Source organism: Octodon degus, unplaced genomic scaffold (genome assembly GCF_000260255.1).
Source record: "Octodon degus isolate 3935 unplaced genomic scaffold, OctDeg1.0 scaffold00084, whole genome shotgun sequence".
NCBI lineage: Eukaryota > Metazoa > Chordata > Mammalia > Rodentia > Octodontidae > Octodon > Octodon degus.
In genome coordinates this window covers 3326786-3342146 of record NW_004524660.1, presented here as the reverse complement: position 1 = coordinate 3342146, position 15361 = coordinate 3326786, and the positions used below count along the sequence as shown (strand labels likewise).

Here is a 15361-nt window from a genome sequence, read left to right as displayed (position 1 = left end):
AGGAGACAAAACAAAGCATTATCTGCTCCTTTCCATAGACCAGCAAAAATCCACAGTACAGTTGTCCAAACCATCCTGCTTCCATACAAAGATCTATCTCTCCCCTACTGGCAGTCCTGTTTTTCTCCTCAACTCAGTAACTCTTTCTTTTGAATAAGTTCATCCCCTTTTCCCAGTATCTACTGTACCCTTCAGATTCCATTTTCTCTTTCAGGTTCTCACACTAAGGAGACAATACAATGTTTGCACATTTTTAGAACAGCACAACTTATAATAAGTAATCCTTGGAAGGAGCCTGGATGCCCATCCACAGATGAATGGATAAAGCAAATGTGGTGCCTATACCCAATAAACCATAAAGAAGAATAACCTCAAGTCATTTGTAGGAAAGTGGATCCACCTTGAAACCATATTTTAAGTGGAATAAATCAGACACACAGCTGAAATATTTCATATTCTCCTCTTTATAGGAAGCCCAAAATATAAAGGCAACAAAAAGAGATGTAATAGGATATAGGTAGAATGATCTTTCACAAATGGAAAAGATTGCAAGAGATGGAAGAGAAAAAAAAAGAGATGGAAGGATGCAGGAGAAGAGAAGGCAAGGAACTGAAGAAATAATTAAGATATGTACATGTACCAATTCCCTATAAGAAATTTAATCATTATATACAATAAACAAGTTCTAATAAAAATAAAAATTATATACAGTTTTATAAATACCCTTCTTCCCCTTTCTTTTTCCACACCCTCTCTTTCTCCCTCTTGTCCTTCTTTTCTCCCCCTTTACCGTCTTTGCTCTTTTCTTCTTGATCAGTTAAAAGCCACTAAGTTGGCTTCAGTAAAGAAAACTGCTCAGGAGCCAAACTCAAGGAGGTGGCTGAGCCGTGCAGTGGCCACTGCTGGTGTTAGAGATAAGTTACATAAAGAAATTCAGCACATAAAATACTAAGAATAAAGAGAACTAGGATTCTTGCTGTCAGAAAAATGAGTTACAAACAGCAGGAGGATTTTAAATTATAGAGCACTCTGTAGTGTTGCATTGCAGGTAGTGGTGTTGGTGTGAGTTTATGCTTGCAAATCTCAGATACAAAATAGAAAAGTGTGTACATATAGTGTATGTATATAGCATATACATGTGTATATGTATGTATATATAGTATATATATAGTGTATGCACATACAGTGTGTGTGTGTGTGTGTGTGTGTACGTGTACTCTTACACAACCTCAGACAATTTCCCAGGTCAGTCTATTGACCAGTCCTATGAGGAGTAAATCCATGTAATAATCACATCATTTATTTTTCTTTCTAAATACCTTTCTGCAAAAGGAACTAGAACAGCTTGGAGAAATAATTGATTCTAGGGCAGAAGCAGCAAAGGTGCAGCTTGGTATGGAATATGCTGTTTTACTGGAAAGTAAGTGGTCAGGAAGTCCAGATATATTTAAGGGACACACTCAGCCTAAAGGGACTTTTACTGTTCAAGTCTATGAAAATTTGGGCATCTAAATAGGTGCTTATCAGGGGCCGGGGAGATGGCTCAGTGGAGTAAGCACTTCCCTGGCAAGCACAAGGGCCTGAGTTCAATACTGCATTCTACCAAAAAAAAAAAAAAAAAAAAAGAAGGTGCTTATCACATATTATATCCTATTAGGTAAAGGAATTCATCAGTATAAACAGATGTGCACATAAAGGAGTTGGGAAAATTATTCCTACAAGAAAATACCAACTAGTACATTTACGATTTAGGGTAACAGTAATTGATTCAGGCAAGAAATATCAAAATTAACTCCAATGGGCGAAGGTTGCATGAAAAATGTGATATTGATCTAGTTCAAACTATATTCTGACAAAATATATTAGAAACGGCAATTAATAAATTTATACCTAGAAAATATAATCTTACTCAAAATTTCAAAATTAATGCCACCGGTGTCAGGACATACCAAGATTGCGGAACATCTGGTCACATGAAGCAAGATCATAGTATCACTTCTGTGATCGTCAGAATATGTAACTTGAACCTAATCATAGGAAACATCAGTGTTACAGTGTGTGCTTAGTTGTCCCCCCAAAGCCTCGTGCAGTCATGGGGTGGACTTCTAGAGTCTGTGATTAACTCATGATCCACTGGGATTATGGGTGTGAGTGCCGCTGGGATTATGGGTGTGAGTACTACGCCCAGTCTGGGGCAGACAGCCTGAATGCCACTTCAGGGAGACAAACTGGCTCTCAGTAGCCATTGTTGAGACTGCTCCTTCATTTGCTCTCTTCTCTTTGCCTCAGCCATGAAAGGCTGCCCTCTGCCATGTGCCGCTCTGCCTTGGAGCCAGCTGAGTATGGACTGAAACCTCCAGTAACTGAGTTAAATAAACCTTTCCTTCCTCAATTTTGAGTATTGGGTAATTTGTCCCAGCAATGAGAGAAGAGTAACTGAGACAATCAGGAAAACAAACCTGAGGATTCTCTGCAGAAGAACTCGCCTGTGGCCTTCAAATATGTAAAGAATGTGAAGATCAAGGAATGACTGAGAAACTACTCTGAATGATGGACACTAAATTAATATGGCAGGTATATAGGATAAGTATATTATTCGGATCGAACTCCCTGTCCCTGCGTCTGCCTAAGCAGGTGCTTTAATCCGCTGAGCTATTTGGCCGGCCCTAGTAGGTAAAATTTGAATGGAATCTTTAAGCAGGCATATGCGAGATTCTTTGACTTGTTTTTCTTTTTTGTTGTTTTGTTTTGGCGGAACCTGGGATTGAACTCAGGCCTTTGCGCTTGCCAGGCAAGCGCTTCTTCTACTGAGCCATCTCCTCGGACTCGATTCTTTGATTTGTGCTGGCAACTTTATACAAACTGACTTTACGTTGCTAAAGCTCCCACACCTCTAATAAACCCTTCCTCAGATGGTAACTTCCTGGGGTTTCCGTGACAAATGTTCCCTTTCAGTAGCAAACTAACACTGGGGAGTTGCAGTGGGTGAGGGTTTGGCAGCGCGGGAACGCGCCCACTCCGCCGCCCTCCGTTCCCATCACATGGCGTCTGCACGATGGTTGTCTGCCCTTGGGTGTCAAGGTTCTTCTGCTGGCCGGCCAGCAGCCAGGGAGGGGGGCTGAAATGATTTCAACCTGCTTTTCCAGCTCTAGGGTCCGCCTCCGAGTGGGGAGAAGAGAGAGATTTGGGATCTCAGAAACAGGGCGAGGAGGAGACAGAGTGGGCGGGGAGTTAAGTCTGAGAAGTGTAGTTTATGTTTTTCTGAATAGTCATGACTGTGCTTGTTATGATTTGTAGGCCATTTTAGCCCATTAAAAGGCTTTTTGGGGGACCGGATGTACAGCACAGCAGCACAAGTGCCTGCCTGCCAAAATGAATCCTTTTGCGACCTCAGACCCAAGCAAAACCATAAAAGGCATTTCGATGCGCCTTTCCACATCCGCAGGAAAATTGTGTCTTCCCCTCTTTGCAAAGAGCTGAGACAGAAACACAATGTTCGCTCTGTGCCCAACCAAAAGGATGCTGAAGTTCAGGTTGTGCGAGGACACTATAAAGGCCAGCAGCTCGGCAAGTGGTCCAGGTTTACAGGAAGAAATACGTCGTCTACCTTGAATGGGGGCAGCGGGAAAAGACAAATGGCACAGCTGTCCACGTGGGCATGCACCCCAGTGAGGTGGTTATCACCAGCTAAAACTAGACAAGACCGCACAAAGATCCTAGAGCGGAAAGCCGAGTCTCGCCAAGTAGGAAAGGAAAAGGGCAAATACAAGAAAGAAACGATTGAGAAGATGCAGGAATAAAGTCCTCATGTGTGCAACTTTTAATTAAAAAACACTAAAATGAAAATAAATAACACTGTCTGATCAAAACAAAAACAGCACTAACTTTACAGTACTTTATTTTACCGCATCGGCAGTGTGGTCCAGTAAAAGCGGTCCAGGTGGTGAGGACATTAGGAACCGGTTATTGATGCCCAGCTTACTGGCCAGGAAGGAAGTTGCAGCAGGTAACTCACTTCCCCGTTTTCCTTCCATTTCCATACTTTCCATGATGTGTTGCTAGCTCCATGGAGGGAAGGTTACGATGTACTGAGAAATTTGGCATGAAGAGGGCTGCACAGGTAAGGGACAGCAACAGTCATCTCTAACTCCACAATCCTGTTTGGAAAAAGGCAATAGTGTCCTGGGGACCGAGTCTATGAGTCAGCCTTAGCCTGAGGGACCCACATCGTAAGTCAGCATCAGCTTCAAAAACTCTCTGCATAAGGCCTTCAGGAATCTTCTATCACTTATGAAGGATACAATAAATTTCCCTAATGGCCACACACAACTAATAAGTCCTGTAAGAAGCTCTTCTGTACTCTACCAAACATGAAGTAGATGTAAGTAGATATTCCTGCCTATAAACTTTGTTCATTTGACTATTACATATTTATTAAATACCTGTGATGGGCCAAACACAGAGCTCCACTTAGAGGAGACAGCAGCAAACAAAATCAAATAAAGCCTCTGTCCTCATGGAGCATACGATCTGGGCAAGGGAGACAGTGAACAGCTTACTAATACCTAAAGCATCCTATAGCTACAAGAAACTTGGGTCATATAATTAGTAATAAAATCAAGAATACACACAATTATCAAATCACTCCAACATTCATTTTAACGGTTGCACTAGGCAGAGAGAAATTTACAGCGAACATTTAAAGTGCTTATCACTCATTTTAAAAACTAAACTACAGGGGCTGGGGAGATGGCTCAGTGGAATAAGCCCTTCCCTGGCAAGCACAAGGGCCTGAGTTCAATCCTCGGTTCCACCAAAAAAAAAAAAAAAAAAAAAAAGAAAGAAAAACTGGACTACATTTTTGTTCTTTTGCTTCTTTCATGTCTTTTTGATGCTACCTATACTCAAAAAAAAAAAAATTAAATGTCCTTTAAAGTTTGCTAGTATTTATAGCACCTTTTTTTGATTGATAGATTGATTGTGGCTGGCGCAGCCCACCCTAGAGGTGGGTCTGGTACTGCATGTGGTGCTGAGGAATCAAACCCCAGTCCCTGCACTTTGCCTAAGCAGGTGCTTTAGACCACTGAGCTATCTTGCCAGCCCTATATAGCACATTTTTAATAGTATCTTCAAATCCATAACTACTTGTATCTTCATACTAAACCTGTAGTTAGATATGTATAGTAAATTCCAAATTGAGAGCAAGCTGATTTATAGAGAACCCATCTCATTAGTACATTTGGAAAAGTGTCTTAGATTTTTCAGAAGGCAGTCTCTAACAGAAAAGAAGCCACACTACAACGCTGCCAATGCCACAGTAGAGGGTGCTGTAACCCACCATATGAGGAATGGTTTTGCGATAAAACACTCCCTGGAGTGCACACAGGCTTCCATATGAGGAGAAGAGGAACATAAGTGGATCTTGATTTTTTCAGTCATCCATATAAGCTATAAATCCTTAAAATGCTTGATAAAAGAGAAAGAGATAAAATATTAGGAGTTAAACCTTAGGTGCTATTCAGGGCCAGCCAGATGGCTCAGCAGACTAAAGCACCTGCTTAGGCAGAATGCAGCGGCTGGGTTCAATCCCCCGCATGCCTTGCTGGCCCGGACCCCGGGACACAATGAGACTGTGACTGAGAGTGGGAATGGTGGCATGCACCTGTATTCCCAGCGCTTGGGAGGCTGAACACAGGCGGATCACTACAAGTCTGATCTCTGTAGTGAGACCCTATAGACTCTGTACACCCTGTACTAAATTCATAAAAAATAAAAACATAGGTGCTATTCAATATTTTTTGTTTTAAAAAATATTTTATATTCATTGTACACTCCAGCACACACTCTAGTACTGTACACTCCAGTATTTTAGGAATGAATCGGTGGAAGAAAGTAGATTTATCTATTGAAGTTACTTTGTCTTCCACAATCCCAAGGCTCCCTTTCACCAGCCTTGTGGAAGATGCACACCGGCTTCGGACCTCTACAATCCTTCTGAGCACTTTGTCGGTGACTGCACCCCCAACCTAAGTCCCAAACTACACAGTGTAACTTTAGACTGCAAAACAGAGCATCAAAGTTATTTTTAATTTTTTTTAATTGCAGCAAAATGTACATACCCTAAATTTTACCATCATAACTATTCTTAAACACGCATTTTGACAGCGTTAACACATTCATTATTATTGTTCACTTGATCTCCAGAACTCTTCCTTTTGAAAAACCCAAACTGCACCCATCTAACAGCACCTCCCTTTCCTCCGTCACACCAGCCCTGCTGACTACCACTCTACTCTCCTGCTTTAGGAATCTGACTATTCTAGATGCCTCACATAAGTGAATCTTACAGGATTTCTCTTTTTGTAATTGGCTTATTTCACACAGTATAATACTGTAAAATTCCTGATTTCTCAACCATTTCACTCTTCTCACAGAATTCAAGGACTTTTTTTCCAGAAATATTAATTTTATTAAGATTTTTTTTACAGAAATATTTTTAAGTGGCAAAATTAGCAATAAACAAATTATGGAAGAAAGCTTTATCATAAAACATTGTTAAAAGGATTTCTCGAAATAGTCCTTTTATAAGTGTCAAAATGTAGCAATATAATTTCCTCATCTGCAAGACTTGTTTACTATTTAATCAATAATAAATAATATTAAACCATAGATGCAAATACTTACTAAATATATTTCTCTCCTTTTATAAATGCCTATACTTTATTTCTAAGAAAATTTAATTCTCTCTAGACTCACTATAATGTTTACACTTAAATACTCCAAAATAAATGTTAGGGGTATTGATCAGGCATAAACTCTTCAAATAAACATAACAGTCTTATTTGATTCTATAAAAATGAAGATAAGGGATTTTAAAAAATCCAAATTTTACTCTACTTTTAAAAGTCCTAATCAGAGCTACTTCTTTACATTTTCTAACTGAACACTTAAAAAATGAGGTTGTAGTTTTACTTTCAATTCACTGGTTTTTAAAACTTTTTAAAACATCTTTTACTTATTTGGCACAGGGTCTTGCTACACAGTTCAGACTCCCTGTCTCAGCCTCCCCAGCACTGGAATTACAGGCATGTGCCACCACGCCCAGCATTGGCCAGGGTTCCAGATCTGCACAGTACCGGGGATAGAACCCAGGTCCTTGCACTTGCCAGGCAGGCGCTTAGACCACCGAGCTATCTCCCCAGCCCCAATCCAATGGTTTTTATACTCAGCTAAAGGTTTTAAAAATATTTTAGAAGGTGAGCATTATAGGCGCACCAATTTTAGGTGGTGGTGCACACCTATAATTCCAGCGCTCGGGTGGCTGAGGCAGGGAATGGCTGAGCTCAAGGCCAGTCTGGGCCACACGGTGAGTTCAAGGTCAGTGAGATCCTGTCTCAGACAAACAAATTAGACTACTATATACAGACCTGAATTAAGCAATTTTCAAGATTTTCCCAGTACTGTTAGCTAACTAGCTTGGGGTCTTTTTTTTTTGGGGGGGGGGTGTTGGTATAGGGGATCAAACTCAGGACGTTACTCTTGCCAGGCAGGTACTTATGCCATTGAGCTATCTCCCTGACCCCTGCTTGGTTTTGGGGGTTGTTTTTTTGTTTTTGTTTTGTTTTTTTTTCCCCCGGAACCAGGGATTGAACTCAGACCCTTGTGCTTGCTACGGAAGTGCTTATTCCACTAAACCATTTCCCCGGCCCCGTGTTTTGGTATTTTTATTGCTGTTAACTTGATTTTGTTTTTTAACATTAAAGCTTTAAACACATCTACCAGACAGAGAACACCTGAAAACTTCAGATTATAAAACCTCTGAAGTAAATAGCTAACACTATATATATCACGGGTTTTTCCTTCTTTTGTAAGAGCTGTTATTATCACCAAGTACTTTCTGCCGCCTGGAGTACCCTGTTCATGCTCTCTTTCAAGGTGCTCGCTAGAACTCCTGATTTCCGAAGTACCAAGCGAGCATCCCCACCCCCCACCCCACACCTCCGCAGTCAGCTAAGTGCAGTCCCGCACATCCCAACAGAAAGAACAGACTAGGCAGCCCGCCCTCTCCCAAGGCTGGGGGGCGGGGCAAGCGGCCCTCCCACAGGTCATTAAGTGAATCCTTCCTGTGTGTGTTCCTCAAACAATCTGACTATCTTTTCATGCTTTTCATGATACGGACCTCCAGTCAAGTAGTCTAGACTATCTTCTTTCATGTTGATTATTTCTCTGATGTTCTGGATGTTCAAGCACATAACCGGTTCCTCAGTATCTAAATGATTGAGATCCCACCCACAGAATCCTTCATCATGTGTCATGTAATAAATCTGCTTATACTCTCTCCCAGACCAGCTGACGCAGCTCACTGAGGAAGTGGAGTTACACTTTGCAACCAGTGCACGCTCTTCATCATCCGCACTAATATCCAGCCATGAGGGAACCTGCGACGACCATGTCGGGATAGCTGGGGTGGACACGCTTGAGTGATTTCATCACCATGTGTCTCGCAGTAGGCACCACGAGGGGCTCTAGTAGTGGACAAAGCCTCTGAATTAATTCTTGCATCCCAAAATGCCAATAATGCATCATCATCAACTCTTTCTGTACCAGCACAAATGACATGTTGATATCAAAACTAATCAAAACACTGAAAGGGTCACCCTTGAACAGCTGAACAGGCTTCTCACCAGCTCAGCAAGCATCCCAGTGTTTTACAGTGCCACCAATACTTGCTGAATACACACTGTCACAGAAATTTGCAAATTGTATTCTATCAAGAAGTCCAGGGTGTCCACCAACTTCTCGTAGCACATTTAATGTTTATATTTTATTGGCCCATTAGAACATAAAACAGCAACCAACCTTCCCTTTTCTGCTTGTACAGCCTTTGGTACATCAAGCACATAAGTGGGTTCTTTAGATTCTGAGGAAGATCTAAAAGTACGCAAATTAACAAAGTGTTCCTCAGTCTTCTCCATATCAACAGTAGCATTCAAGCTGGGGAGACAGCTCAGCAGCATAAGCGCATGCCTGGCAAGTGTGAGGTCCTGAGTTTGATTCCCAGTATTGGAGGGAAAAAAAAAAGTAGCATCCAGAGATAGCAAAATTCATTCAAGTGGACATCTTTGTCTTTTAGGAAAGGAGAATGAAATGGAAGGTGGCTATTGTTTAAAAGAAAAGCCCCCTTCCAAAGAACATCAGGAATCTGGCTCTCTGGTGTCTTTTAAAGTCTCCTTAGGAGTCTGTAGCCCACTAGGACCTGCTGCTGGCCCACTAGGTCTCAACCTCTGAGAATTAAAAGCTGATCTAAGGCTGCTTCTGTCTTTTCTTCAACACTGTTCTGTAGTGTGACACGACATTGTCATTATGCAAGTGAATGCAACGATCAGCTTTTTCTGTCTGGATGGGTCTGCTCTACACTTTTTTGTAGTCCTGTCCATTTGCTCAGCATTTCCTTTATTTCAGAACTTGCTGCCTGCACTGCTTGTTGATACTGCCCCCTCTTCAGAAAGCTCCTTTGCTGTCCTTCTGTTGCTCAGCCAGAAGTTGCAGAACTTCCTGTGCAGATGATCCTTCTGAGGGTTCCTCTAACAGACAGAACTTGCCTAGCCGCAAGCCTATGCATGTTCTCCTGGGCATTTTCTTCCAGAAAAGGCCAGTTTCATCACAGTCGAAAATTTGAGAGCAAAATCCATTTCTCTGTCATCTTTTCGAAGTGGTGTATATAAGTTTTATCAGCCCTGGCTCTTCACCATGCCTAGACTAGGAACCTGAGTTCTCACTTTAAAAATGTGAAGCCACCCCCTACTGGCATGAAATGTTTTACCATTACCACCTGTTATCCTTTATGAGACCTGCATTTATAATCCGAGCTTTTTCACAAATTATAGTCTCAGATTGTAACCTGCTGTCTGCCTCTCATTTATCCATACTAGTAGTGCCTTTCTACCTCATCTGACACTGTTGGTCCTGATTTACTGATCTGAGTGCCATCTTTAGTAACACTAGCTTTCTTACAAAAATCTTCTCTAAGATTGTTGAGATGGTGGATTTCAACATGTTCTATATATTAGCAAGATCAGTTACACGAATGCCACTCTCACATTTCTCCAATTATCTTTTCGTTTGCGATTGCTTTCTTTACCTTTCCTTCCTTTCTTAGATTCTTTTCTAGCTTTTTTTAGGGGCCATTTTGATAGCAGTAATTGTAGCAATTATATAAAGCACTGACTAAAGTCACATCCACAACATACCTGTGGGCTCAGAGGGACACATGCTTCGTGCACTTTTCTGGCATTCTAAGTCTCTGCCTACAACTGTATAAGCAGCCTGCATTCAGGTCATAACTCAAGACTTTGGTCCTAAGGTAAACATACTATTCCAGTCATAACTCAAGGGTCTACTGTGCTCCAAAAGTGGGAGGAGGGAGGCTGTGTTCACGAGGGAGAACTGTCCTCACTGCTGGGCAGGCCTACTCAAGGTCCCCAGTGACAGCCTCCACCCCGACGTCTTCCCATTGGGTCCTTCTGCCTCCCAAACAGTGATTCAATTCTACATCCGTGAATTCTACTCACTTTTGAAACAACACTCAGCAGAGACCCTCATCCAGTGCCAAAGACATTTTAGTCAGCCTCTGGATTTCCCTGTCAATACTGTCTGTTCTTCCTGTCTTCACCGATATTAGCGTGGGATGCAGTTATCACTCTGCAGCTAAAATGGAAAATTATTTTCTCATAACTAGGAGGGCTTCCAAGTCCATGCCAAGATGCCAGCCATTTGAATTCCTAGTGATGTCTGTCTTCCTGACTTAAAGACCACTGCTTTCTTTATTAATGCACAGACATTATGCATTTTTATTTTTATTTTTATTTTTTTGTATTTAGTGCAGGGTCTACAGGGTCTCACTACACAGATAGGACTTGTAGTGATTCTCCTGTTTTCAGCCTCCCAAGAGCTGGGATTATAGGCGTGTGCCCCCATGCCCAGTCTCAATTGCCATCTCAGTGTGCCCTAGGGGTGGGGCCAGCATGGCAGGCCGGGGATCAAACCTCCAACCCCTGTATCTAACAAAGCAGGTGCTTTAATCCATTGAGCTCTTTGGATAGACCACTGCTTACTTACTGTTTCCTCACATGGCAGAGAGAAAGGCAGGTGTCTCTTCTCTTACAAGGTCACCAACTCTGTCCTTCTGAGTCCGAACTCCAGCAATGTTATGACCCTAATTACTTCCCCAAAGCCCTACCTCCAAATACAGACGCACTGGAGACGAAGCCTTCACCACTGCAGCCCGTGCCACAGCATCACTCACCCCCAAAGGCAGCCTTCAGACGCCAGCTTTTCCTCGACTCTCAACCTGGGATACTGTGTTGGATGAAGTAGGAGAAAAATAAGCTGCCTAAGCTCATTCTGTCTCAGTGGAGCGTTGTTTTCCACTGAGTGAGGTGGTCAGTCAAGACTTGCACTACTGTGGAAGCAGCAATAACCTGCCATTAGCAGAGCTGCACTTGAACTAGCAACTGAATGGACCCGGACAAATTCTGAGTCGGTTACGTTGTAAAATGGTGACATGTTTTATATAAACTGAGATAATTAAAGGAGAAACCTAGTATGGCTTCAGTAAATTACAACTACCTGTACCTTTTAGTTTACCATTAATGGAGTTAAAATAAGACAGGTTCATTATAATTGGACTAAAAACTTAGGTATATTTAGGTTTAAAAGACAAATTGGACTTTATTTCAGGTATTGGTAAATCAATCCACACAAACAATACCACTTATTGCTCTCAGCCTTTGAAACATTTTTAGGTTCACAGTCCAGACTGACTGCTGTCTACCTTACAGTAGAAAAAAAAAAGAGAGAGAAACAATGTCACTATTTCTACTTTTACTATACCAAAAGTAGAAATAATTTTACTATACCAAAAGTAGAAATAATTTTGAAGAAAGCAAAAAACATAAACACTAGACCTGAGTAATCATTTGGCCAGGTGATCATGAATTAGAACCTGAGATCTGCCCTGCTGCAGCCCAGATGACGCCTGGCTCCGTCCTGCTAGACACCAGGACACCAGGGAAGATCATACTTGTGCATTCCACCCATGACCTGAAGCACAGCACTGCTTCTCTTGTTCTCTCAATTTATATAAAATGTCACCACCATTTTACAATGTAGAAAGACTCAGAGAATAAGTAATTTATCCAAGTCAATATGGTTGATAATTCAAATTCAGTTTTGTTGGTGGAAAATGAATGAAAAAATGGAAGAATACAGTCAGTCTTTACCTTTGGTCAGCTTTTCTGTTACCTTACTCAGTTTTCTAGTCCACTCTTTCATTATATTTCCTAGGTAATATCCTTTACCGTGCTACTAACCCTCCGGAAACATAAGACAGAATCTGATCAGCGTGTAGCACAGGCCCCAAGGGGAGCTGTGAGAGGCTGACCATTAAGCTCTGACGGATTTCAAAAAACAGAGGCTGAAGGGCGTCTCTGTGTGCAGTTAGACGGCCGACGACACAGACCTTGTAACATGGTCTATTTGGGGTTTTCTATGGTGTTTCGGCAGGATCTCTCGCACGTCTTCACGATTCATTCCAAATCTCAAGTTTCAATGTACAAGTTATAAGATGACCTTTTTCAGTGCTGACACTCAAACCCAGGGCCTCATGCACACAGAGCACACACCCTACAACTGACCTACATCCCAAGCTCCTTAGTGACATTTCACAAAAGGTTGGACCTTAGTCATTCTCAGGTTAAACAAGCAGGAAGAGTAACAGTCAGGTTTAGACTCAACCTAGGAGAACTGAGAGGCTGAACTCCAAGGACAATGGGCTAAATCACCAGAGAATTTTTGTAAAGTTCCCAGGCCACAGCCAAGGCCATGCTGAAAGTTGGCCTTAAAGGACATGAAGGTCCCCAAGGTGAGAGATGAGCATAATGGGGGGGAGGGGAAGCACTGGGAGATCTCTTCAAGGCTTACCCCTTTAAATTTAGTTTCCTCCTTTGAAAATCAGTGTTATCTCAAACTTCTGGTACAACTATTAGAATTAAACAAGCCTTTCGAGGTACACTGAAAGACTGCCTGGTATATAGTATTTATTTATTTGTTATGGATTTAGGACAGGGTCTACAAGGTCTCACTATGTAGACCGGACTTCTAGTGATTCTCCTGTTTTCAGCCTCCCAAGCACTGGACTTACAGGCATGCGCCACTGCGCCCAGTTTCCATCCATGTCTCAGCATGCCCTGGGGGTCGGGCTGGCATGGCAGGCCAGGGACTGAACCCCAGCTGCTGCATTCTGCCTAGGCAGGCGCTTTAGTCCACTGAGCTATCTGGCTGACCCAATATTGCAAGTATTCAATAAAAATTTAACTTTCTAATTCTAAAAAAGACAAATTGGACTTTACTTCTGAACAATAATATAACAGCCTAGAGGTCTGTCTACTCTAAAGAGAAGCCCTTACTTATAGCCATCATTTTATAACTAAATCTATCATAGCAACATCCTAATTCATTTCCCTGGCTCTGCTATTTCCTCTTGCAATTACTTTGTTCTGTTGCCAAATTTATCTTCTTACACAAGAGCAGGTCATTAGTATATACATTTCAGAACTCTTGTCATGGAACTATCCATTTCCATTGCTGTAACAGAATAGCTAAGTCTGGATACTTTATAATTAAGAGAATTTATTTAGTTCACAGTTTTGGAGCTTAAAGTCTAAGACTGAGTGGTCTCATCCATTTGTCCTCTGGTGAGAGTATTACGACAGACAGCATAACAATGTCAGAGTGCATGGAGAGATCACAAGGCCACAGAGAAAGCTGGAGAACAGACAGGGGCTCTTCTTACTCTTACTTTTCTTTTTCTTAATAAGAGCTTGCTTTTGGGAGACCAGCATGAACCCCTCTGCGGGCAGCACCCTCAGCGAGCCGATTATCCTCCAGGAGGCCTCCCCTCCCGAAGACTCGGTTACCTTCCACATCCCCAATCTAGAATCCCAACCCACAAGATCTCACGCAAACTGTAGCAACGACCTCTCACATTTTACTGTATCTCCTATGCATACACATTCTAAGTGACCAGGCGTCTTACAAGCTCCCTATGTCCCACCAACTCCCCATTTTCACACTGCTGCTCAAGTTATTTCATCTCACTGGGGTGTATCTAAAATCTGACCATCACGTTTTTCAGGAGCCAGGAATTGAAGGTGGTGAGTTGGTCATAATGGGAAGCGAAGAAATTAACAGACTATGCTGTAGAAATGCAGGAGTATTTGTCAACATCTGAGAATTCCATAGGAGCTGTGGACAAGATGCTGAAGACCATGATGTCTGTTTCAAGAATTGAGTTGTTGCAGAAGTTAGACCCACTTGAACAGGCTGAAGTGGATTTAGTTTCTGCAAACACATTAAATTCAATGTTTGGGGGCTATTTGGCAACTCAAGGAGTCGATCCAAAGGAGCACCCAGTAAAGCAGGAATTGGAAAGAACCAGAGTATACATGAGCCGAGTCAAGGAAATAACAGACAAGAAAAGGGCTGACAACCTGGAGAGAGGCGCAGCCTCAAGTTTGTGAAGAATGCCCTCTGGGAGCTGACACTAAACACACAGCGCAAGTTGTCAATAAAGAAAAAAGTAAAAAGTAACTTTTGGTTTTGATGTACACATACCCAAGTAGTACATCATTTTTACAACATAGGTAATCATGCAGCAACAAGAGGTTTAAATTTATTTTCTTTTGAATTCATGTTTCAATTTACACTTTAAATTTGTAATGCTAAGAATCCCCTCCCCAAAAGACTTGCCTTTACTGATTTTCCTGTAGAGCGCCATGCCGTTTTTAACACTGTGATATAGTTCATATTTATAGCTTACCATCTCTTTTGGCAAGATACTCACTGATTTATATAGTTCATCCTTTTTTTTTTTTTTTTTTTTTTTACGGAACTGGGGATTGAACTCAGATCCTTGAGTTTGCCAGTCAAGCGCTTATCCTATTGAGCCATCTCCCCGGCCCTATAGTTCATCTTTTGAGGTTGAGATATCAGCCTAGTTTGGGCTGACCTTGAACTGCAGGCTCCTGAGTGCTGGGATTACAGATTATATAGGTCAATCTTGCAAATACTGTTTTATAACCAACTTTGAAATTTAAATGTTTTTGTAAACATTTTGTACTATCTTATTTATTTTTACTATTTTAAATGAACAATAACCTTATGAAGTGTGGTTTCTATAGACAAAATTTTAAATACATGTGTATTTACTGTATCATATTAAAAAGGAAATGGTGGGCTGGTGAGATGGCTCAGTGGCCTAAAGCACCTACTTAGAACAAGCTTAGCAAAGCACAGGGACCGC

General features: G+C 41.6%; 2 pseudogenes; one reads left to right on the top strand and one right to left on the bottom strand.

Moving 5' to 3' along the window:
- Positions 1-8010: 8010 nt before the first annotated feature.
- On the bottom strand, positions 8011-8975 carry LOC101570162 (annotated as a pseudogene).
- A 5289-nt stretch (positions 8976-14264) lies between these two features.
- LOC101569762 lies at positions 14265-14579 on the top strand (annotated as a pseudogene).
- Positions 14580-15361: the final 782 nt, after the last annotated feature.